The sequence below is a fragment of the Plecotus auritus genome (genome assembly GCF_963455305.1).
Source record: "Plecotus auritus genome assembly, chromosome: 6".
NCBI classification, from domain to species: domain Eukaryota; kingdom Metazoa; phylum Chordata; class Mammalia; order Chiroptera; family Vespertilionidae; genus Plecotus; species Plecotus auritus.
In genome coordinates this window covers 160,082,568-160,106,378 of record NC_137773.1, presented here as the reverse complement: position 1 = coordinate 160,106,378, position 23,811 = coordinate 160,082,568, and the positions used below count along the sequence as shown (strand labels likewise).

The following is a 23,811-nucleotide window of genomic DNA, read 5'->3' as shown; positions in this document are numbered from 1 at the left end:
AAGATGCACTGCCACTTATTACATTTTATCACATTTATTTATCCACATAAATCTCCCTCACTTTTTAAATACAAGGACTGAACCTAACTCATCCTTGAATCCCCAGCACCTAGTGCAATATCTGGTAATTAATAATGGGCACTTAATAAGTATGTTTCAGAAATGAATAAATTAACCAAAAGTCAGATTCTGGCCTTTAAAACAAAGAAAAACTACAGAACTTCTCTATAGAACAATGGTATTAAGAACATTAGAAATACAGAAAAATTGGACAGCCTTTGAAATATTTGGAATATTGTGAAAACATAGAGAAGTAGTGACTTTCATTAAGGCTGAATATAATACTTAAACCTATATTCAAAATGTAATTTCTTCACACCATTGCATTTTCCAAGTTTGTAACCAGCCAAATAGAAAGAACTTGCTCTAATCTTACAGAATCACCAGTCTCCACAATAATGAACAACTCACTTGTGACTTATTTTTCCCCCTGCACTTAAAATACATACAAGGTCCTTAATCCCACATGGAACCCATTCTCAGGTAATACTGATTTCATTGTGCTGTTCCACATAAGGCCAACGTATTTGTAAGGAATGGAAAAGGTGCATTCAATCATTGTGATATTTTGTGTGGCTGGCAAGATAAATGGGTTTTTAAAGCATTCATGTGATTGATTCCTCCCAACCACTACACATTCTACTCAGCTGTTTTGCTGGCATATTACTTCATATCTTTTAATACAGATATTAATCATCCTGTTAATCATATGAGTAAAGCAGTTTTAGAAAAGTTCCTAAGGTGAAAATCAGGCACAATATTTTTAAAATGTGTGAACTGACGTTTGTCTTAAAATTTTAATAATTTAAGTATCTGCTGAAAGAATTTTGTTTTGAACTTCCTCCAATAAACATCTCCCATTTCAGTGTCAGCAAATTTACACTTTGAAAGTTTAACTAGAAAAAAAAAGAGTTTTTAGATTAATAAAATAGAGTACATTGGATTGGTTTTGTTTAGTTTGGTTAAGATTAGGTAGAGAAAAGAAACTTAGGATCTGCCCGTTGACTATTTACCTGTATGTTGTTAAAAACTACTTGAACCAAGTTAAATAAAATAAGGATGCCTAGGTCCGCTGAATTTGTGTTCTGATTATTTCCAGATGGCTTCTAATGCTACAAAGTTTTTAAAAATATTTTTCATGCTTAATGTAAGGATTACCTGCCTACCAATTTCCTCCTAGTATATCTATAAGCATCAAGTATTTTTTTCCTAAAGGGGATATACTATACAATTTAGCTATTCATTTATGCAAATGATAGTAAACAGAATTATAAAGACAGATAATAAACAGCAAATGAGGTTATTTTGTTTCACGCTTTATGTTGTCAGAGTTCTGAGCATGGTTTAGTGTTTTCTATTCATGACTTTATATTACCAAATTACTCCCTGATGGTGTCTCAGATGTGCTTTTGTCTGCAAATGAGAAGGAATAAAATACCAGGACATTAACGTTAAATTACAATCGTTAATGGCGTAAATACGAAAATAATTACTGCATCATACCATCAATTGTTATGTGTTCATTACTGAAGTTCTTGTAAAGCCTTCATTTTCTTGTTACAATTATTTTTTCCCTTTATTTTTGTCTGGCTATTTTATAGCCCTGATAGTACTTTAGCAACATTCAGCAGTTACACAAGCCATTTAATCCTGCTCAAAGCTTCATTTAAACTTCATTTTAGCTGCATTTTTTTTTTGGTGTATATATGCCTTTTACTTCTTTCTGACAGTCAAAAGGTACTTCCGGAGTAGGTGCTGGAAAGATGTGTCAAGGGAGATTATCTAAAACCAGCAATAAACTTCAGTGAAGGTTTCAGACCTACTTTACCATCACTCGCTGAAATACCTTTTTATCCATCCAACTTACTGCGCCCCTTCCTCTAAAATTTTAGCTTCAGAGTCCCCTAAACAGCATCTCCTGAAAATTCACTTATAATTTCTCAGGCAAGATGCTTTAAAATCCCTGCTCTCTTCTTCCTCCGGTCTGGTTACCACTCATCCTCTGGCTTCACCTGTCTTTCTCCTGCTCCTACTCATCCCTCTTTCCCAGTGTTTTCTCCCTAGCTGGCAGAAAAGGGATCCCCTACACACACACACACACACACACACACACACACACACACACACACACACACACACCACACACCAGGCGCCTGGCCTTCGGAGGGTCGACCAAGTGCACCCTTTTGTCTGCTCCACTCTGAGACCATCACTTTGCTCCTCGCCTGCCAGCCCCAGGCAGGCAGTGACAGGAAAACGCACTCCGCTGTCTCCAGCTGGGAGGGGGCAGGGTGGAAGCTCCGCGGGCCATCCAGCATCCCTAGCTGCTGCACACACACACACACACACACACACACACACACACACACACACACACACACACACAGAAGTCTTCTGTCACCTGTTCACTTTCAAAGCCAGCTGTAGTGCTGGGTAAAACTTATCCCTCCTCCACCTCCGGGAGTTCGGTCCACGAGGCATCCATGCATAGCTTTTCCAAAATATCTGAAGGGGGGGCGTGCACACGGGATACTGCAATTACATACTATGTCCCTAGTACCTCTACCTTCCTTTCTCTTTTCACCCATCTTCTCTGCAACCACACACAGCCTTTTCATGCCAACACGCGCGCACAAGGAGCACCCATCTCTGCTGACAGCCCATGCTTGGAGCCTCATCCTCCAAGGTTCTGTCCCTGTCCCAGTCCCTCTGCCGGGCGCCAAGCCCTTAGCACTGACTCCAACTGCTGCCCCGTGCAGCTCAGCGCTGCTGACTCCCTAACCCCAGCCCAGGCTCCAAACTTTTTCTCATCATTTCTCCGGCCCCAAATCACGCGCATCCCGGAGGTCTGACCACCCTAGTCCAGATCCCAGACCACACATGGGAATGGGGCGAGGACCGCTGTCCCCGTGGGCGCCAGGGCTTCAAGTGCCCAGCCTCAGTGTACACAGGACTGCCCTGGACCTGGCAAGGATGCTAAGGGAGGTTGGGCGGATCCGGCTGACAGGTGCAACTTGGCAGCGCCTCAGGGGTTCACGCCCTAGGGGACCGCGGGTTTGGCCTGATGAGAACAAAGCTGGAGTCCGGGGAGACTGTCAGACTGGAGGCGCTAAGACAATAGCAATAAAGGGAACTTGGAGGAGGACCGCTGCGCAAAGTTGTCTCAGAGTCCGATTGTCCTGGGATGGCAGCAGGCTCCTGCTGCAGACCCCAAACCCCCCTGGCCCCGGGCCCCGCCGCGATACACGCAAAAACCCTGGCTCAGCTGCCCTTCCCTGGATGCTATGCAAATACCCCGAGCGCCCACACACAGCTTAGGGCTTCAGGGACACTCCGGGACTTGGACAGCAGCTGCCGGGCAGGAAGACCTGCCGGCGCGCTCTCCTGCCTTTACCTTTCCGCGGGCTGCCTGGGAGTCCGCGGCGCGCCGCCCGCTGGCTGTGCCCTCCGCCCCTGCCTCCTTCGCCAAGAGCAGACAGCAGGAGCCTGCTCTCTGAGCCCCGCCCCCAGGCGCCAGGCCCCGCCCTCGGGCGCCAGGCCCCGCCCCTCCACGCTGGCCTACAACCGCAGGGAACCAAGCTGGCCCAGTGGGGTTTTCACGCGTGCAGTGGCGATGAGGCAGCTGCAGCTGCTCCCGCTGCAACCACCGCTGTCTTCGCCACGGCTGCTGAAGCATCCCACAGACCAAAATGCCCCGAATTGTCAAGGGGGACTCAGCACAACAGAGGATTAGAAATGCTCTCTAGAACAGGGCAAGTATGGTCCATGCACCTGCAGCATCAGCATCGCCCAGAACTTGCATTGTACTTCATGCAGATTTCTGAGCTCCACCCCAGACCAACTGAATCAGAATGTATGGGGGTGAGGCCAAGAATTGAGTATTTTAACAAGCTCCTGGGGTGATTTCAAGTACACTGAAGTTGGAGAAGCACTGCTCTTTTGCTCAAGAACTAAGGGGCTGATCAGATGCAAATCTAAAACCCTGGAGCCCATCGGGGCCAAGGATTTAACTTGGCAGTGTTTGCAAAACCAGGGAGTACGTTGTCTGCACCCTGGGTGTCATTCATCTTCCTTTATTGACTGCGAAGTCTTTAGAGATAAACAGAGGGGGTAACACATTTACTTCTGATCTGACAGCTCTAATGAGCTCAAGAAAGAATTATGTAAACATTATTAAGTGTAATAAACACGTGTCGGCGGCACCAGGCAATCTTCTCTGGAGTTGGCAAAAGCCGGCACGAGCCAACGTTTTATTCATAATGTCTTTTTAACTTTATGTTGCCTGTGTAATAGGCCTTTGGCTTTGCTGTTGCCCAGACGGAAAATCATTACCCCAGTAATGGATGAGCCAGTTCAAAAGGAGAGCCACTGAGATGCTGAGCACTTTCATTCATAAATGCTATGTATCAGAGACAGGAAACCATCTCCTGCGAATGTGGCCATCTTAATTATCCAAACTCTTATCCAGGCCTCTTGTTTCAACTTCCTAAGTCACAATGTGGCTTAAACTAAAAAAACCAAACAAATGTTAGCCATTCAGTCACTGTACCATGTTATTTGTAGCGAGCTCCCCCTCCTTATTTTCTACTCTACTGTCTACAGCTTCAGGTCTTATTAACTAACTACTGGAGGACCTGGTGATTGTGTGTCAGGGGGAGAACACCAGAGGGCTCTTTGGCTTCCACTGCTAGCTCCAGGAACTGAGTCTGGCTTTGAACCCCTAATTTTGGAAGATTTGGAATTACAGGGACAATGGTGGCAGAGCTCCATTCTTACCCCACTCCCTGTCAAGGATTGGTTTCTTAGGTCAGGCCCTAAGTGAGGACTTCCTAAGGAATTCTGCCCTAGTCGGTTTTGCTCAGTGGATAGAGTATTGGCCTGTGGACTGAAGGGTCCTGGGTTTGATTCCGGTAAAGGGCTCAATCCCCAGTGTGGGGCGTTCAGGAGGCAGCCGAGCAATGATCCTCTCTCATCATTGATGTTTCTCTCTCTCTCCCTTCTTCTCTGAAATCAATAAAAATATTTTTTAAAGAAATCCTGCAAGTGATGAAGAAATTGCTCCCAGGAGAAACCACAAAGGGAATTGATGAGCAGAATAGGGAAGAGAGAAAGCCATACACAAAAGTCTGTAAGTCCCACAGCAAGTAGGGCTTGTCCCGACTCTGTGGGGAAGCTCAGGAGTTTAAGTTAAACCTCTGAGTCTAAATGGCCCCAAACTGAATTAAGAGAGAGAGGCATTCATATTCCTTTTCTGGACAGTATATTTTCTGGACAGTTAACAACCTGCTAGGGGAAAAAAAACTTCTTGGTACTTCAGTAGGCTCCAGTGGCTTGAGGGCTGTTCCTCAAAAGAAAGTCAAGGTTGCTAGCTCTTTAAAGCAATGGAATCAGAAATTTGGGAGAGGTGAGATGTCACACAAAAATAGTAAAAAGGATTTGAGATCATCTGGGTTGAGCACTGACTTAGTTTCTCCATATCTGAGTTTCCCATTTGGGACAATAGGCATGAGCTAAGTGTCTAAAACCCCACCAGGAGGGGTTAACACTGGGAAAGGAAGGCTCAGCAAGAATCCACTATGGAATGTTCTATGTGTCAGGTGGTGGGGGCACTGAGGGACCTGGGTAAGCCAAGCTGTAGGCCAACTTGGCAGTGTCCTCATAAGTTTATTGCCTGTGGGAGCCAGCATTTGATGCCTGGCATGAAAGTGTAGAAATGATCAGCCCATCTTAGCCAGAGAGGGAGGTTGTGACAACCCACACAGGGCAACTAAATACAGTATTGAGAATTCCCCTCCCCACTTTCTGCTCTCCCAGCTCCTAAAGCCAGAGGAAAAAGGAATTATACTTTGAATATAGAAGGAAAAAGGTATCCCCCAAACCAAACACTGGTTCTCCTGGAATCCTAGGTGATGCTTTGATGAGAGAAAGAAGTTATGCCCCCTACCAACTAAGGCTCCTTACACTTAAGACTGGCCTGTGATCAGGGAAAGAGCTCTGAACTGGAGATAAAACTGGAAATTTAAACTTGATGAACTTTTAATACATGTGAGTAACTGAAAGTGAGCCATAAGTTATGAAATCTGTCTTGTTGAATGGTCTGCTATCAGGTAAGAGAGATTTCACATATGCATTTGGAACCGGTGGCTTGAAAGTAATACAGGATGTCCCCCCCAAAAAATATACACACGTTGAATGATTATAAAGTCAGTGATTATGAATATAGAGTTCATGTTCAAAATTTAGAAGAATCTACAGAAATGAATAATTTTTTTTGTCAATGCCTGTTTTTAAACTGATGACCTTTCTGGTTCAGGCACTGCGGATGATGCAAAGCAATGGAATCACCAACATCAAGAACCATTTTGTTCGGTATTTGTGCACCCTCAATTCATCAACTGTTGCCGGTTTTGTATGCTAAACTTTATTTTTTATGGATCCCCATTTAAAAAAAAGGTCTAGTAGCACTTTAGGATATATTTTCTTTGTTCAAAGTTTGGTCTGGCTTCACCCATTGTTTCAAACCAGTTAAAACCAGAAAAGGAGTGAACATTGAGTTGTCACCTGTTAAAGTGTATATACATTCTGGGGGGGGGGGTGCCCTATATAATAGTTTCACGTTTACACTTCAGTTCGTGCAGTAAATCAGTTCATTGGAACTGTTTACTTCTCCGGCTGCCTCCTGGGACATGTCCTCAAGTAACCTCCTCTACCTTAGCTGAGGCTCCACACCGATGTTTACTGGGATGGCTGTGGTCAGGCAAGACCCGTCCACTGCTTGAGGACATATCCTGCCTGATTGTCATATGCCCTAAAATGTTGGAGATAGTAGCAAGGCAAGGCACAGAGGAAAAGCTATAATATAATTACATGTGGTTAAACACCATGTCTAAGTCTAATTGTTTTAATTTCTTTTAAGGTAAACCATCGGCTTAGAAATATGCCTAGGATGACATCCTCTCCTTCATTTTCATTTGTAGTTTCCTTTAAAATATCAAGATAAATACTTCATTTTTATGTTGGTTAGCAAGTGTGGCTCTAGTTATATATCCATGGGTTCAACACTTGGGGAAATTGTTATGACCACTCATTGGAAACGGGGGCTGATGATAATTTGAAGCTGGGAGGATCCAGATGGCAGGTTGATTTTCACCAGTATTTGAAATGCTCTGCATTGTTCCAGCTAGAGATGCCAGCTCAAGTTTTCTCTCTGAAGCTCCCAATTCTGCCCTCTAGTCCAATTCTATTCCCAGACCTTACTGGCTTCGTTTTCCACTTGGACCATGACTGTAAGATAAGATACACAGTACATCCAGTGCTGAAACAGAGTGTGATAAATATGATTCATTAAACACAGTGTACACCAGTATCAGGTCAGGCTAGAAAATATATAGCATAATGAATAGTCTACAGTTTGAGATTCAAGAAAGTGCAGTCATCCCATGGAGGGTTTTCAGTGGCATCATCAATCACGTAAGTAAAAGTGGAGTGGCTTGTGGTATTACTAGAATACTATAAAGATAGGCTATTTTCCACTTGCCTCTCACTCCTGCACTAACTCTCATCTGCTTCCCTTAATGATGATAAAATCAACCTACTACCTATGAGTATCCAGCAATTACCATTTCCCCCTATTGATACAACCCCTTAGGTGGGTGTCAATTAGTGCATATTATTTTCCAAGAATAATTTAATAGGTTACCAAAGTTTAACCAATGATCACAGTCTTAGACTTTGATATCTCAGAAGGAGATGAGTTACTAATCTCCCAAAAAATAGAATAGTTTCGGGGGGGGAAAGCACAAGATCTAACTCACACTGCCTACTTGAAACAATTTATTTCCTGATATTTCAAATTATTTCTTAAAGGATTAGTTTTCAGGGAAGTAATAATAGTGATGGGGAAAATGTGTGTCTATAGGGGAAAATAAATAGTATGAAGGGTGAACTATGTCTCTAATACAGTTGATTCACGGAAATGTGTGTGCATACATTTACTTGTTGAATTTAGCTGGACTGAACAGTTGTTTTGAAAGATAAACTTTGAGCTACCTGCCATATAAATTAACGCACGTTTTTTATATGCAAATGAACAACACAAAATTCAGTCCACAAAATATTTACCCAAGAACCTACTATGTGCAATGCAATATGCTAAATGCTTTAAGGAGTTCGGAAATAAGTTATTTCCTCAAAAAATTTCAAGCATATTTTCCTTATTGTAAAATGGCACTAAAACCAAAAAATTATGGAAGGAAAAAGGAATACAATGCATAATTCTTATTTTCCTAATAACAATCCCTTACTTTAATTTTTAATTCATACCTATGCACATTGATTGTAATCCCAACAATGTGATCCATTGTATACTCATGGATCACATCACAGTGTAGGCATTTTTCTATGGCACAGATTCCCTCATCTACTTTTTTGCCCAAAAGACATGCTTATCCTAAAATTAATATGCAAATGCAAGGGACCCAAAATAGCCAACACAATCTTAAATAAGAAGAACAAGTTAAGGGAGGTCCCACCTTCCTATTTCAAAACTTACTACAAAGCTATAATAATCAAGCCTATGTAACACTGCCATAGGATAGACATACAAGTTAATAGTTAAGAAAACAGAGTCCAGAAATAAATCTGTACATTTATGCTCAATTAATTTTTCACAAGAGTGCCAAGACCATCCCACAGAAAAAGAATAAGTTTTTCAACAAATGGGACTGGGACAACTGGATATCCATATTCAAAAGAATGAATTTGGACCCCTACCATATACCATATATAAAAATTAACTCAAAATGGACAAAAGATTTTAATATAAGAGCTAAAACTATAAAATTTTAGAAGTACACACATTAGTAAATACCTTTTACTTTGAATTTGTCAATGGTTTTCTATATGTGACGTTAAAAGCACAGGTAACAAAAGAAATAAATCAATAACTTGGACTTCATCAAACCAGAATACTTTTGAGAATCAAAGGACATTGTCAAAAATTGAAAAGACAACCCATAGAATGGAAGAAAATATTTGCAAATCATATATCTGATATGGTCTTGCATCCAGAAGATATAAATAACACAACTCAACAGAAAAGAAACGGACAAATAATAAAATTTAAAAATTGTCAAAATTTTTGAGTAGACATGTTTCCAAATAAGATATGCAGATGGTGAGTAAGCACAAAAATGATGGACAATAGTATGTTGGTGAGGATGTAGAGAAATTGGAACTCTCATATATTGCTGGTGGGGATTCAGCCATGAAATAAAATAATGTACTGATATATACTATAATGTGGATGAACTTTCAAAACATTATAAGTTAAAGAATGAAGACACAAAGGGCTTACATTGCATAGTTCTATTTATATGAAAGCCCCAGAATAGGCAAATCCATGAGGACAGAAGGTAAATTTGTGGTTTTCAGGGTTTGGTGGTAGTGGGGAATGAATGATGACTGATTGCTAATAGGTATGTGTTTTTTTTTTTTTTGTGGGGGGGTTCTTTTACTTAGACTTTATATTTTAGAGAAGTTTTAGGTTCACAGAAAAATTCTGCAAAAGGTATAGAGACTTCCCATATACCCTTTGCCCCCACATAGGCAAAGCCTCTACTACTATCAAAATTCCCCACCAGAGTGTTAATATTTTTTAAAATTGTATACCGTCCAGATGGACTCAACCCCTTACTCCTTCAAGGCTACATCCTTGAAGCAGCTCCTACTGTGGGCATACATTCCAAGGACAGGGGAGGGGTTGAGGAGCCTCTGGATGCCTGGGACCACTTCACAAGTCAACCCGGGGGTCATGTCTTCTCAATTACCCTCTCCAACAATGGTATATACCAGCCTTGGGCAAACTACGGCCCGCGGGCCGGATCCGGCTGTTCTATCCGGTTCTCTTGCTCTCCCCTCCGCTCCTTTACTTTGAATTTATATTAGTTCACACAAACACTCCATCCATGCTTTTATACCGGCCCTCTGGTCCAGTTTAAGAACCCATTGTGGCCCTCGAGTAAAAAAGTTTGCCCACCCCTGGTATATACCCTCGATATGATGTAATGAGAGTGGCACTTTGCCTCTGTGATTTTCCTCCCCAAAACTCATAGCCCCAATCTAATCATGAAAGAAATCAAACTTCAATTGAGGGAGCATTCTACAAAATACCTAGCCAACACTCCTTAAGACTGTCAAAGGTATATAAAACAAGGGAAGTCTGAGTAACCATCACAGCCAAGAGGAACCAAAGAGAATGACAACAATATGTAATTGATATCTTGGATGACATCCTAGGACAGAAAAAGAACATTAGGTAAAAACTAAGGAAATCTGAGTAAATTATAGACTTCAGCTAATAATGGATCAATAATGGATCAATATTGGATCGTTAATTATAGCAAATATACTATACTAATATAAGATGTTAATAATAGGGGGAAATGGGTACTGTATCTATGGGAACTCTCTGTACTATCTTTATAATTTTTTGTAAATCTAAACTGTTCTTAAAAATAAAGTTTATTTTAAAAACAAAACTAACAATTATTAAAATAACTAATATTTATGGAATCACTCATTGTTCCAGTATAGTACTGAGTCTAAACTTTAAGTTTCACTGCTCAATGCTATTTTGAACACAGTTCTTTCCCATTCTTGATTTTTTTCTATTTGATTTACCCCTTCATAACTAGAAAACCAGAAACATCCTTTTCTGGCATTTTTTTCAACAAGGTTCTTGGGGTGGTTACATTTATTGGTCTATAGATGACTGACAATCTTTTTTGTTGTTGTTGTCCCTTGCTATACTAGTAGACAATACCATAAGCACAACAGATATGATTAGAAACAAATGATATTTGCCCTAGAAATTCTATAAAGGTTCCTCCTTCTTTTCTAACATTTGGATTCTTATTTAATCTGATTGAGTTTTCACTTGGGTAATATGATATTTACTTGCTGGTAATTTAATTTTTTAAATTAAAAACAGTACATTAGAAAATGCTTGGATATGGACCATTTTCAGTAATGCTGATTAATACTTTTAAGAGTGCTTTGATCAGGCTTATGATTTTCTGGGAAATTTTCTATATTTTTAAGTTTATAGCAGACAATATTTGCACTTCTTCCTTCTATCTAACAGGACCTCAATTTTATTATCTTTACTCCTTCCCTCAACTTTGTTTCAGAGGCAGTAAGAGGGTAAAACATAATTGGTCAAAGTCAGTGGTCGGCAAACTCATTAGTCAACAGAGCCAAATATCAACAGTACAACGATTGAAATTTCTTTTCAGAGCCAAATTTTTAAACTTAAACTTCTTCTAACGCCACTTCTTCAAAATAGACTCGCCCAGGACGTGGTATTTTGTGGAAGAGCCACACTCAAGGGGCCAAAGAGCCGCATGTGGCTCGCGAGCCGCAGTTTGCCGACCACAGGTCTAAGTCAACCATGGTGGCCCCCTTTCCAGAACTGGGGCATGAGCCTGGGCTGCAATTTCAGTCACTGAGTCAAGAGGAAAAGTGTGTGTGTGTGTGTGTGTGTGTGTGTGTGTGTGTGTGTGTGTGTGTGTCCCGGGATGGTGGGTAAGGGTAGCACATGAGAAAAGGTTCTCCTAATTCAGTGGTCAGAAAACTCATTAGTCAACAGAGCGGCAAACAGTGGCTCGTGAACCGCAGTTTGCCGATCACTATCCTAACTGATAAAAAAAAGATAGAGTATTAGTTCTGCCTTTCTGACCACCATACTAAAATAGCCAGGGAGTATAAAATGAAAAATGCAGTGAAAACATGAAAAAAATTTTGACAACACTGTTTGGCCCCTAAATTAACCTAACCTGAAGCCAATCCTATTTCTAAACTTCTTGTTTTAAAAGATAACACAAATTATTGTTTCAATTATCTTGAATTGTTTTATTCTACTTGCAGACAAAAGCATTGAAATATATTTTAATGCTCTTTTATCTCTACTTTTTTCTCTGTTCTTAATCATTTATATAATCTTCTGGATATATTTAAAGAACTTTTTATGAAAGGTAATGCATTTTCAGAATATGTTACAAAATATAAATGTAGAATATAATGAATTATTATAAAACAAGCACTACTGTAAACACCACTTTGGCCAAGAAATGAAACATAACTCGTGTTTCCCCAAAAATAAAACATCCTCCGAAAATAAGACCTACTTACAGGTTTCCTTCTGAGTTAAATATAAGGCATCCCCCGAAAATAAGGCCCCCAGGCTCTGTCTCAGAATGAAAATTAATTTATCGTAAACTGGTCGCTAGGGCCGCCCCGACTGGTGTCGAGCAACCAGTGACTTTACGCGCGGAGTCCTGACGTCACTGCTGTGTGGAGGCGGAGCGGAGGTCAGAGTGAGCGGTGAGCGCGGGGCGGGAGAGAGGAGGAGACTTTTGCAGATGTGTGTAGAAGAACAGGAGGATTAGAGTAGACGGGACGTGGCGAAGGTGGTGAGTGCTGGTCTGTCTCTGGTGACACTACCTGATGCTCGCGGCCGCCTTCATGATGACTGAAGGTTCTCAGTCAGTGGCAGACCATGCTCCAGCCCAGATCCAGGCCCCAGCAAGCCCAGTGACAGTCCCCAGGCAGGCCCCAGGGGGTAAATGTCTGATAAAGGGGTAGGGGGGATGTCTGGTGAAGGTGTTCAGTGGCACAGGGGTGGGGGGAGGGGGATCACTTAAAATGACACAGGAGGATCAGAGGGGACAATCAAAATGACACAGGAGAATCAAAAGGGGTTACTAAAATGGTAATCCCCCCTCTGATTCTCCTGTGCCATTTTGATTCCCCCCTCTCATCCCCCCTGTGTCATTTTGAGTGATCCCTTTCCCCCCACCTTGATACCCCAATTCCTTTTTTTTTACCCCTAGAAATGAGCGCAAAAAGAAAAAGCTACTCCGTGGAGTACAAGATAGGAATCGTGGAAGACTCTTGGGGCCAAAATTTTACTGCTTTCTGCAAAGAGAAGATGTTGAGTATCCAATTGGTCCAAAAATGGCGAGCAGAGTATGGTAACCTGATTGAACAAGTGGACAAGGGAAATGCTAAAAAGCGCATGTGTGGATCAGGTCGGCAACCATTATTTTCCAAGCTGGAAGACCTGATCTGTGAATGGGTTGTTGACAGGAGAGCAAAGGCTTTGGTTGTGAATAGGGCTCAGATTCAAGAATTTGCCCTTGCAATGGCACCACAGTTTGACATAGCCCCCGAAGACTTCAAAGCATCACGACACTGGCTGGATAATTTCCTTCAGTGAAGTGAACTGTCTTTAAGAAGATCTACAACATTGTTTAGGTTAGAAGATACTCAAGTTATTAAGCGAGCACTTGCATTCAAGTCCTTCATTGATGATGCTGACTTCTCTAAATACAATCTTTCCAACATGATTGCTATGGATGAAACTGCAGTGTTTATGGGCCAGTCATCTCAAACAACAATTGAACAGCGGGGTGCCTCCTTAGCGTACATTCCCTCCACTGCTTACGAAAGTGCACGTGTTTCCTGTATTTTGGCAATTCATCTGGATGGCACTAAAATCCCACCTTTAATCATTTCTAAGGGCAAGAAGGAAAAGATTGAACGTGTTTTGGGCGTTTTTATTCTTGAAACTGAAAAAGCCTGGGCCACACAAGCAGTTATAAGGAAGTGGGTTGATTTAATGCTGCCGCTTGTTATGCGAGGGAGCCAAAGAGGTCTGCTAGTCTGGGATGCAGCCAGCACTCACCGCGCTAAAGACATGAAGACATTTCTTCACGAAAGAAAAATAGATCAGATAATGATTCCCGCAGGAATGACGGCCTATCTCCAGACTCTTGATATTGCAATAAACAAGCCATTCAAAGACAATTTGCGCATGGAAATTAATGACTACATTGAAAATAGAATGGAGAGAAATCAGCGTGGAAACTTTGTGAAACCTAAACTGCAAGAAGTTGTGACTTGGGTGAAGAATTCATGGGAGAAAATCACTGACAGTTGCATTGCAAATGCACTGCGAGCAGGCTACCTTGACAAGAAGTACTCATTTAAAGACAGTGCTATTGCTAAACATGAGAGATTTGGTCCACTGATTCTGAAAGAAATGGAGTCACAAGAAATTCACCAGGAAATTCAGGAATTGGATTGTTATGATGATGTTCCAGAAGATGATGACATGATTGTCATTGAATAAATGAGTAAATTCTTGATACTGTAGGATTCACAGTTTGTCTGGTTTGTGTTGACAACTACCGTACTACCATACCGTATACAGGTAATAAATTTCCTTTATTTTCATTTAACAATAAATGTGTACCGTATTCTTCTTCATGGAAAAATAAGACATCCCCTTAAAATAAGACCTAGCATGTCTTTGGGGGCAAAAATTAATATAAGGCACTGTCTTATTTTGGGGGAAACAGGTTAATTCCCCCGAAGCCTCAGCATTCCACCTCCAATTACAGTCCTTCCCTTGGCATTAATCACAGTCCTAATTTCTGCAATACTCATTTTTGTTTTGCTTTTCCAGTTATGCATGCATCCTTAAACAATACAGCTTAATTTCTTTTGTATTTTGTATGATTGTAAAATATATATGTACTAGTGGCCTGGTGCATGAAATTCGTACACAGGAGGGGGTGTCCCTCAACCAGCCTGCACCCTCTCAAATCTGTTATCCCTCCGGGGATGTCTGACAGGGATTGGGCCTAAACCAGCAGTCAGACATCCCTCTCACAATTTGGGACCACTGACTCCTAACCGCTCACCTGCCTACCTGCCTGATCACCCCTAACCACTCTGCCTGCCAGCCTGCTCGCCCCCAGCTGCACCCCCTATTGGCCTGATCGCCCCCAACTGCCCCCCCTGCCGGCCTGCTCGCCCCCAGCTTCTTCCCCACTGCCAGCCTGATCACCCCCAACTTCCCTCCCTTCCTGGCCTGATCACCCCTAACCACCTCTGCCTTGGCTCCGCCACAATGGTTTTGTCCGGAAGGAGGTCCAGAAGGTCTCCTGGAAGGTCTCCCGATCTAATTAGCATATTACCCTTTTATTAGTATAGATTATTTTAAGACTGATTTCTTTTACTTATGTTTGTGAGACTTACCATGCCATGTTGAGTACAGTTTATTATTTCTGTTGCTTTGTAGTACAGTATTCCAACATATGAATCTATCGCAATTTTCTTATCCATATGCTATGGATGGATAATGAATTGTTCCTAGGTTTTGCCTATTGTAAACAATGTTGCTATGACTGTTGCTGTATATATATCCTGATGTTAACACTTTTCTGAGGGTATGCACTTTCAGTGGATGTACAAGATTGTAGTGTATGCATTTAGTCAAATTTATTGTTTGACAAAATGCCCAATCATTTCCAAAGTGATTATGTTCCCCAATTAAGTGCATTCGAGTCTTCTGTTGTTCACATTTTTGCCAACATTTGGTATTATCAAATTTCAAAATTGTTTACCAATCTCTTGGGCAGAAAATATTACGTCATTGTGATTTTGCTTTTTATTTTCTTGACTATCAAGAAGGAAATTTAAAACATTGCCTTTTTCATACAATAATGTATTTCCTTGTTTACTAAATGCCTATCCTAGACTTTTCCGTGTTTCAGTGAGGCATTTATCAAAAAGAATTCTGATTTAAAAACTTTAACATTGACAGCATGGAGCCTTTAAAAGAACTTGGCATTGTTAAAATGAATATAACTCATCATTCCCAATGCACTTAAAAATCATTTCACTTGGACTTTGAACCTCTTTTAACATTTCACTGCCAAACCAAGACAATAGTTAATTGTAAATGCTAGAAGAAAATTAATACACCTAAGTTCATTAGTGCGTCTATATCTGGAAGATGAATTGTACAAAGCTCTTAGCTACAATCTATAAAATATATTGTAAATACTTTTGAAACTCCTTTGGGTGGTGTGTTGACTTAAATTTTATAGCTAAAATATATGATATATCACAATCTGTATTTTAACTCTAGGTTTAAATTTTAGTAGATTGTTACTATAGTATAGAAATACAGAAAGATTAATGGCAAAATCATTTATTGAGTTTACTTCCAATAAGTAAAGGTCCTGGTGAAAACTGGTTTGGGAAGTTGAGCCCTGTCCTTAGGAAACAAAGATCTCTAGTCCTGGCCAGTTTGACTCAGTGAATAGAGCATCCGCCTGCAGACTGAAGGGTCCCAGGTTCGATTCCAGTCAGGGGCACATGCCCAGGTTGTGGGCTCAATCCCCAGTTGGGGGAGTGCAGGAGGCAGCCGATCAATGATTCTCTCTCATCATTTATGCTTCTATCTCTCCCTCCCTTTCCCTTCTTCTCTGAAATCAATAAACATATATTTTTTAAAAAGAAACAAAGATCTCTAATTGAATTAGGCATAATTTGTGGACTCCATAATTTCTAGATGTGATTTGTTGAAATATCAAAATAATTGAGTTCTTTTTCTCTATTGAAAGCTATTAACATTTTAAAATATAATGCCTAATGTAGCACATATACGTAAATATATAGGGTTCTTGTGACATAATTATATCTTCGCATGTGTATAAATACAAAATATTGACATTAATTAAATTGTGAAGCAACTTGTAGGTTAATCTGTTCTTACTCAAATAGATTTAATCCAAGTTATAAAAAATTCTGAAGGAGTTCTCTATTTTGATCATGTATATGGTATGTGTATATAATGCTAGGAGTTTTTAGGTGTTTTGTTTATTTCTTTGGAAGGTTATTTGAAGCATCCTAATAAGCTTTCTGTGTTTAGTTGTTAACATGTAAATGCTGGCATTTAGTAGGAAATCTTATGATCAGTTGGAGGATTGAACTATATGAGCTTTAATACTTTTTTTAACACTCTAATGTCATGTTTGGAATGAGCCAAATTTTATTTAGTAAACATTTATTGAGTGCAAAAAAAAAAAAAGTCATGAAGCAAACTCGTTTAAAATGTTCATTTGAACCTGAAAGCAACTTCAATAGTTGACCATGATAAAGTAACTGGTACCAGACATGCCCTCTTGAAAAAAATAACTATAAAATTAGAAAATATATGAAGTCATTATTTTCCTAAAATTAACAATAGGCTGAACAAGATGGTCATCCTTGGAAGAACATACATATTAGAGATGAGCCTCATAGTCAGCCCTTTACCTCAGCTTCCCAATGGCAGAAAAGTGGAGCTGGTGGTCTCATTGGTCTGAAGAGAAAGAAATTGGTGATCCAAGATGCTGAGATATCTGCAATTTACAAGACATGTTGCCTTAGAAAAGAAGCTATGCTGATGGGGGCCCAGGAAGAGTGTGTGGGATTAACTGTTGGCCATGGGCTGGGCTGCATATGTGCAGAGGGAGACTTAGCAAGGCCTCCCAAAGATTGTTGTTTTTTTAGGGTTGAGAGCTAAATAGTAACACTAGAGGGCATACAGTTCTGGAATTAATTGGGAGTCCCAGCCAAAGTGAAGAGACTTCATTCATCACTCAGTTGAGACTTCAGAGAAATTATGTCCTGAGCATAAGAACCATGCTATAGTATAAGCACGTCCGAGGATGAAGTTAAACATTAAGTATAAATACAATTCTAATCAAGAATTTTCAAGTTACATTATGGCTTTACTGGCAAAGCTCAGTGAATATACTAACAACCTCAGCACTATGCACTTTAAGGGTGACTTTTTATTGTATTTGAATTAGAGCTCAATAAAGTTTTTTTAAAAGAAGAAAAGAATAAATATAAGCCTGACAAGAACAAAAGTATACAGCAATAATTTATCTGCCAGACACACACACAAAAAAAATCAACATTGATTAAGGCACAATATAATTCAGATTCCCTATAATTTATAATCCATAATGTCAAGCATATAGCAAAAGTTACTAAAGGTAAGAAAACAGAAAAAAAAATGTGAACCACATTTAAAAGAAAAAGCAGCCTATAAAAATCAATACCAAATATCCAGATGTTGGACATAGCTAACAGGGATTTTAAAACAGCTTTTAAAAATATTTTAAAGAACAATATAGTCTTGACTAGAGGCCCGGTGCACGAAATTCATGCATAAGGAGGGGGGTGTCCCTCAGCCCAGCCTGCACCCTCTCCAATCTGAGACCCCACAATCCAGGACTGCTGGCTCCCAACTGTTCGCCTGTCTGCCTTCCTGATTGCCCCTAACCACTTCTGCCTGCCAGCCTGATCACCCCCTAATCACTCCCCTGTCAGCCTGATTGATGCCTAACTGCCCTCCCCTGCTGGTCTGGTCCCCCACCCCCAACTGCTCTCCCCTGCAGGCCTGGGTCCCCTCCAATTGCCCTTTCCTGCAGGCTCGGTCACCCCCAATTCCCTCTTCTGCCAGCCTGGTCACCCCTAACTGCCCTCCCCTGCTGGCCTGATCGCCCACAACTGCCCTCCCTTGCAGGCCTGGTCCCTCCCAACTGCCCTCCCCTGCTGGCCATCTTGTGGTGGCCATCTTGTGTTCACATGGGGGAAGCCATCTTTGACCACATAGGGGCAGCCATCTTGTGTGTTGGAGTGATGGTCAATTTGCATATTACTCTTTTATTAGATAAGGATAGAGGCCTGGTGCACGGGTGGGGGCCAGCTGCTTTGCCCTGAAGGGTGTCCCAGATCAGGGTGGGGATTTCCTTAGGGTGTGGGGTGGCCTGGGTGAGGGGCTTGTGGTGGTTTGCAGGCCGGCCACGCCCCCTGGCGACCCAAGCGGAGGCCCTGGTATCTGGGATTTATTTATCTTCTATAATTGAAATGTTGTAGCCTCAAGCTGAGGCCAGGGCAGGCCAGGGCTGCGGGAAGCTTGGCTTCCTCTATTGCCAGGGAAACCCAAGCCTCCTGCTCACTCCATGGCTGCAGCCATCTTGGTTGGGTTAATTTGCATACTCACTCCTGATTGGCTGGTGTGTGTGGCTTGTGGGCATAGCGGAGGTACGGTCAATTTGCATGTTTCTCTTTTATTAGTGTAGATGAGTGAAAAGATGGGTATCTCAGAATAGAAATGGAAATTATAAAAATAAACCAAATGGAAATTGTAGAATTGAAAAGTATAAAAATTTTACTTGATAGTTTTAAGCAAAGATTGACAACAGGAAAAAAAAAACTTCTTGACCTCAAGGAAAGATCAATATGCACTTATGCAGAGAGATCAACCAAAGAACTTGTATGCATGCATATAAGCCTAACCAATGGACACAGACACCAGGGGGTGAGGGCATGAGTGGTGGGGGGAGGGTAGGGGGGAATGAGGCAATAAGGACACATTGTAATACCTTAATCTATAAAGAAAACAATTAAAACAACAAAAAATAAAGAACAGAGAGGAAATAATATAGAAAAAATGAATAGCATGGGACCTATGGAATGATATCTTAGAAGGAAAGGAGAGGAGAGGAAGAGAAGAAGGAAGAGGAGGAGGAGGATAAGGAAGTGGTGGAGGAGGAGGAGGAGAAAGAGGAGAAGGGAGAGGATGATGAGAGAATGGTGCAATAAAGAATGTTTTAAAAATAATGACCAAAACTTTGCTGTACTTGATATAAAAGCACAGCTCACACTGCTCTTTTTAAAAATCTAAACAAAATCATTTAAATTTAAAATATTAAGAATGAATGTTCATTATATGTTGATTATTTTTGTCCTTGAACTTTCCATCAATTTGTAGAAATAGATGGGGGAAAAAATCACCACAGACTCATGAGGGCAACGTGCTAAGTTCAGGATATTCAAAGTTTGTCTGAAATAACCACTTGTGTGGATAAATCAACCTAAGTGTTCAACAATTATATCTGTGATTAATTATAAAATATTTAATTTCATTTTATAAGCTTAAGCTTGTATTCTTTATAGCTAATGATCACAGAATTCTTTATAAATGATATATGATAAAGAATGGCTACAACTTTAGAATATTCATCAAGAGACATATATATTGCCCAGCCTGTGTGACTCATTGGTTTTCCACCTATGAACCAGGAGTTGATGGTTTGTTTAGATTCTGAGCACATGCCTGAGTTGCCAGAATGATCCTCAGTAGGGGGTGTGCAGGAGGCAGCTGATCAATGATCCTTTCATCATTTATGTTTGTATCTCTCTCTCTCCTTCTTCTCTGAAATCAATTAAAAATATTTTTTAAAAAGAAACATATGCATCAATGGTAAATCACATTTGACTTGTACAATGCCCATGGACAAAGAGCAACATTTTAGCTGAGTACATGTAAAATGTGTAGGTACATGAAACTCTGATTTTAAAAATTAAATGAAATCCACAGGAGACCACTATATTGAATTAAAGTTTCTCAGATTAAAAATTATTTTCCTTATTTTGGTTTAAATTCACAATTTCTACTGTTTTAAAGTTTAGTTATTTAATAGCCAGCAATTCAAACTGACTTCATCAGAACAAAGTTTGGTAAGAGGCTTATAGAAGTACAGGGAAGACTGAAGGAGACTGAAGAAGTGAAAAGAAGCAAAGAAACTTTAGAAAGTGTTGGTAGCATGGGTTGATCCAATTTTGTTAGTTATTTATTATTAACAGATTACCTCCAAATGTCATAACTCAAAATGAACAATAACATCATTGTAGTTCACAGTTTCAATGGCTAATAATTTGGGAGCACCGTGGCCAAGTATTTCTGGCTCAGGGTTTCTCATTAAGTTGCAATAGAGGTGTTGATTACAGCTACAGACATCTGAAGGCTAACTAGGAATAGAGGATTTACTTCCAAGGTGGGTCACTCACATGACCATCAAGAGTACGAAAGCTTTTAGCAGGAGCCTCCGTTATTCTAATTGTGGGATTCTTCCAGGTCTCCTTGAGTGTCCTCACATCATGGTGGGTAAAGAAGAGAGAGAAAGAAAGAGAGAGAGAGAGAGAGAGAGAGAGAGAGAGAGAGAGAGAGAGAGAGAGAGAGAGAACATGAACAAAGTGAAAGCTGTAACCGTTTCATCACCTTGCTTTCAGAGTTACATTTTACATCCAGTTATACATTATATTCATTAGAAGCAAGTCACTGAGTACAGTCCAAATTCAAGGAGCAAAGAATGAGATTCCACCTTTGAAAGGAAGGAATGTCAAGGAATTCAGACATATTGAAAGCACCACAAAAGTCACGTCAGGGCTGCCACTGAAATGAATCAGCCCCAACTATTTTATTCTGGTTTTATGTCACTCTGGTAAAAATTAAAAGTGAAGAGAAGGTCATGTTGTCACAGGTTTTGTTCATGGATCTACTCTTTGGTGAGAGAGTGGTGAGACAACTTGGTTTACATTTCAACTAAAACTGCACATAATAGAATTTTGTAATTCCCTAAAGTGAATTAAGGGTTTTATTATTTTTATTTGTGAAATAACAGGTATTTGGATGTTAGGCATAAATAGTGAAAGTCCATAATATATGGCAAAAACAGATTTTAAAATTACTCATATGAAATGAAAGTTAAATGGACCATACATTTATATGCCAAATATAGTTCCATACCATGTTGCATCTTCTGTGGCTGGCAAAGCACTAACAACAGGGTTTTCATGATTTAAGGCTTCCTGTATTGCTTTTCAATCCAATAGTTCAAGCACCGTTAGATTTTCCATCTTACACAACTATGGATTTCCATTCTTCTTCAATTCTTTCTCTGAGCATACAGTGTAACTGTTCATTAAATTGCTTCTTCTTCCAACTGTATTTCAATTAGTGGTAACATTTTTTCTGAAACAAACTCTTGAAATGAATTTACTACCAATAAAACAGTTCTTACTGTAGAGATGAATAAGATCTTCTTAAAAATCTGTCTAAACTGACACTGTTAACCCTACAAGGGTATAAGAATTTTTTATAACATTCCTTCCCTTGGTGTATATGAAACCTGGAATCATTTCCACCTGTTTCTCTCTCCTCTCCTCTCCTCTCCTCTCCTTTTCTCTCCTCTCCTCTCTTTCTGCTCTTCTCTCTCCTCTCCTGCTAGGAGGAATCCATCAGCATGATATGAGGACCCTCAGCCAACCTGGAAGAGAACCACATGAAGATTTTGGTGCAGCTTGCTGGAGCGCGGTGAACAATTGGGCAGCACAAAGCATGCAGCATATAGTTAATCAATAATTCAACAATAAAAAATAAAAGTAGCTATTGGTTTAACCCTCCAAGAATCTGTCAGTAACAAAAGCAATGAAAGTAAAAGAAATAACTTTCTATTTCTTTGAGTAAGTGATTTTTGAAGGATGAATATAAAGGTTAAGTGTTATAGTCAATATTTCATCTTGTAGTCCCATATATTTTCTTGAAATCTTAGGAAGACGTTGAAGTGTAAGAAAAGAAAGGAGTGATATCCCCTATTCATACATGGACAAATGAAGCAGGATATCTACTAACATACTTTCAAAAGGAGATACATTGAAAATTGTAAAGAAATAGGGTTAGGAGGGCACTAATGTGACATCCACATGGTTTAAAACTTCCAAGTAAACTTATAAATAAGAAATAATAATAAGATCTACCTCTTAAAAGACAGAAATGAGGCTCTGAGTTCAGTAATGTGTGAGGAGTGTAAATGACACTCTTTTTCCTCTGAATCTAGACAACAATTATTCCCACAACAGATAAGACAATGGAACCTATTTGAATATGTATTTTTCGATATCAGTTTGGCTCATCATTTTAGTAGGAAATGAAACCAATTCAAGCTAAGGTGCAGCTCCTCTATTCTGAAAGAATAGGGTAGAGTCCCAGAAGATAATATTTTCACACATAGAGAACTCAAGGACTTAAATAACATTATACTAGTAGTTGCTTCTCTATTGGACTCAGATGATCATAATGTACTTTCCATTTTTCTAAGACAGTGCTTTTCTAACCATGCTCCTTGGAGTCCCTATGTTCCTCAGAGTTCTTCAAGAATGGGTGAAGACTGTTGGGTCTGGGCCCTTCAACCACACCTTGTTCTATCCCAAAAAAGAACAACACCAATTGTATCTTTTCCATTCACAATTTACAAGTAAAATACCTCATGAAGACAGTATTTCAGAGCTGAGAACACATTTGAAGACCACTAATCTATGGCAATGGCAAAAAACAAAAACAAACAAATAAACAAAAAAAACATTGAGGGTTAGAATTCAATAAGTGAAGGAAAGCAACCAATTCTAGACTTGGCCTCTATGGAAAATTCTGCTTCTGAGAAAGTCAGGCATTCCTCCATCACCAACTCCCAAAAGGCACTCCCCGTTACCCTGTGCATTCCCCCGTGGTAGTGTATTCTGAGATAAATTGAGATTTCTGGAAATTAAATAGGTGAAGTGCTTTTCCATCTCTTTGTCTTTGGCCCCACCTATACTTGTCAAAGCCTTCCACTGGCTCTCTATCCAGGCATCACTCTGAGCTTCCACCAAGTCCTACTGTCCTTCTCTCCTCCTTATCAAAACTTACCTGTCCTAGAACCCATTTCCTCACTTCTATGTGACTCATTAGTCAATCTGATAACCAATTTGACCCAAAGTAATAATGGCTTAATAAATGACCAGCTATTCATCTAATCATTTGCACAGTCACTTACTAACCCACTTGATAAACATAAGGCTTTGTATTCTCAGAAATTTTTTTTTTAATATATTTTATTGATTTTTTACAGAGAGGAAAGGGAGATGATAGATAGCTAGAAACATCGATGAGAGAGATACATCGATCAGCTGCCTCCTGCACACCCCCCACTGGGGATGTGCCCGCAACCAAGGTACATGCCC

At 40.1% G+C, this 23,811-nt stretch overlaps 1 protein-coding gene across 2 annotated transcripts in view; it reads right to left on the bottom strand.

Moving 5' to 3' along the window:
• Positions 1–3,592, bottom strand: part of RARB (retinoic acid receptor beta) — a 728,677-nt gene extending 725,085 nt beyond the window's left edge. Inside the window, exon 1 of one of the 2 annotated variants that reach the window (XM_080674944.1) lies at positions 3,455–3,592. The gene's annotated coding sequence lies outside the window, so the exon portion shown is untranslated. The remainder of the gene's footprint in view (positions 1–3,454) is intronic. The other variant, XM_080674948.1, reaches the window with a different exon arrangement.
• Between the last annotated feature and the right edge of the window lie 20,219 nt (positions 3,593–23,811).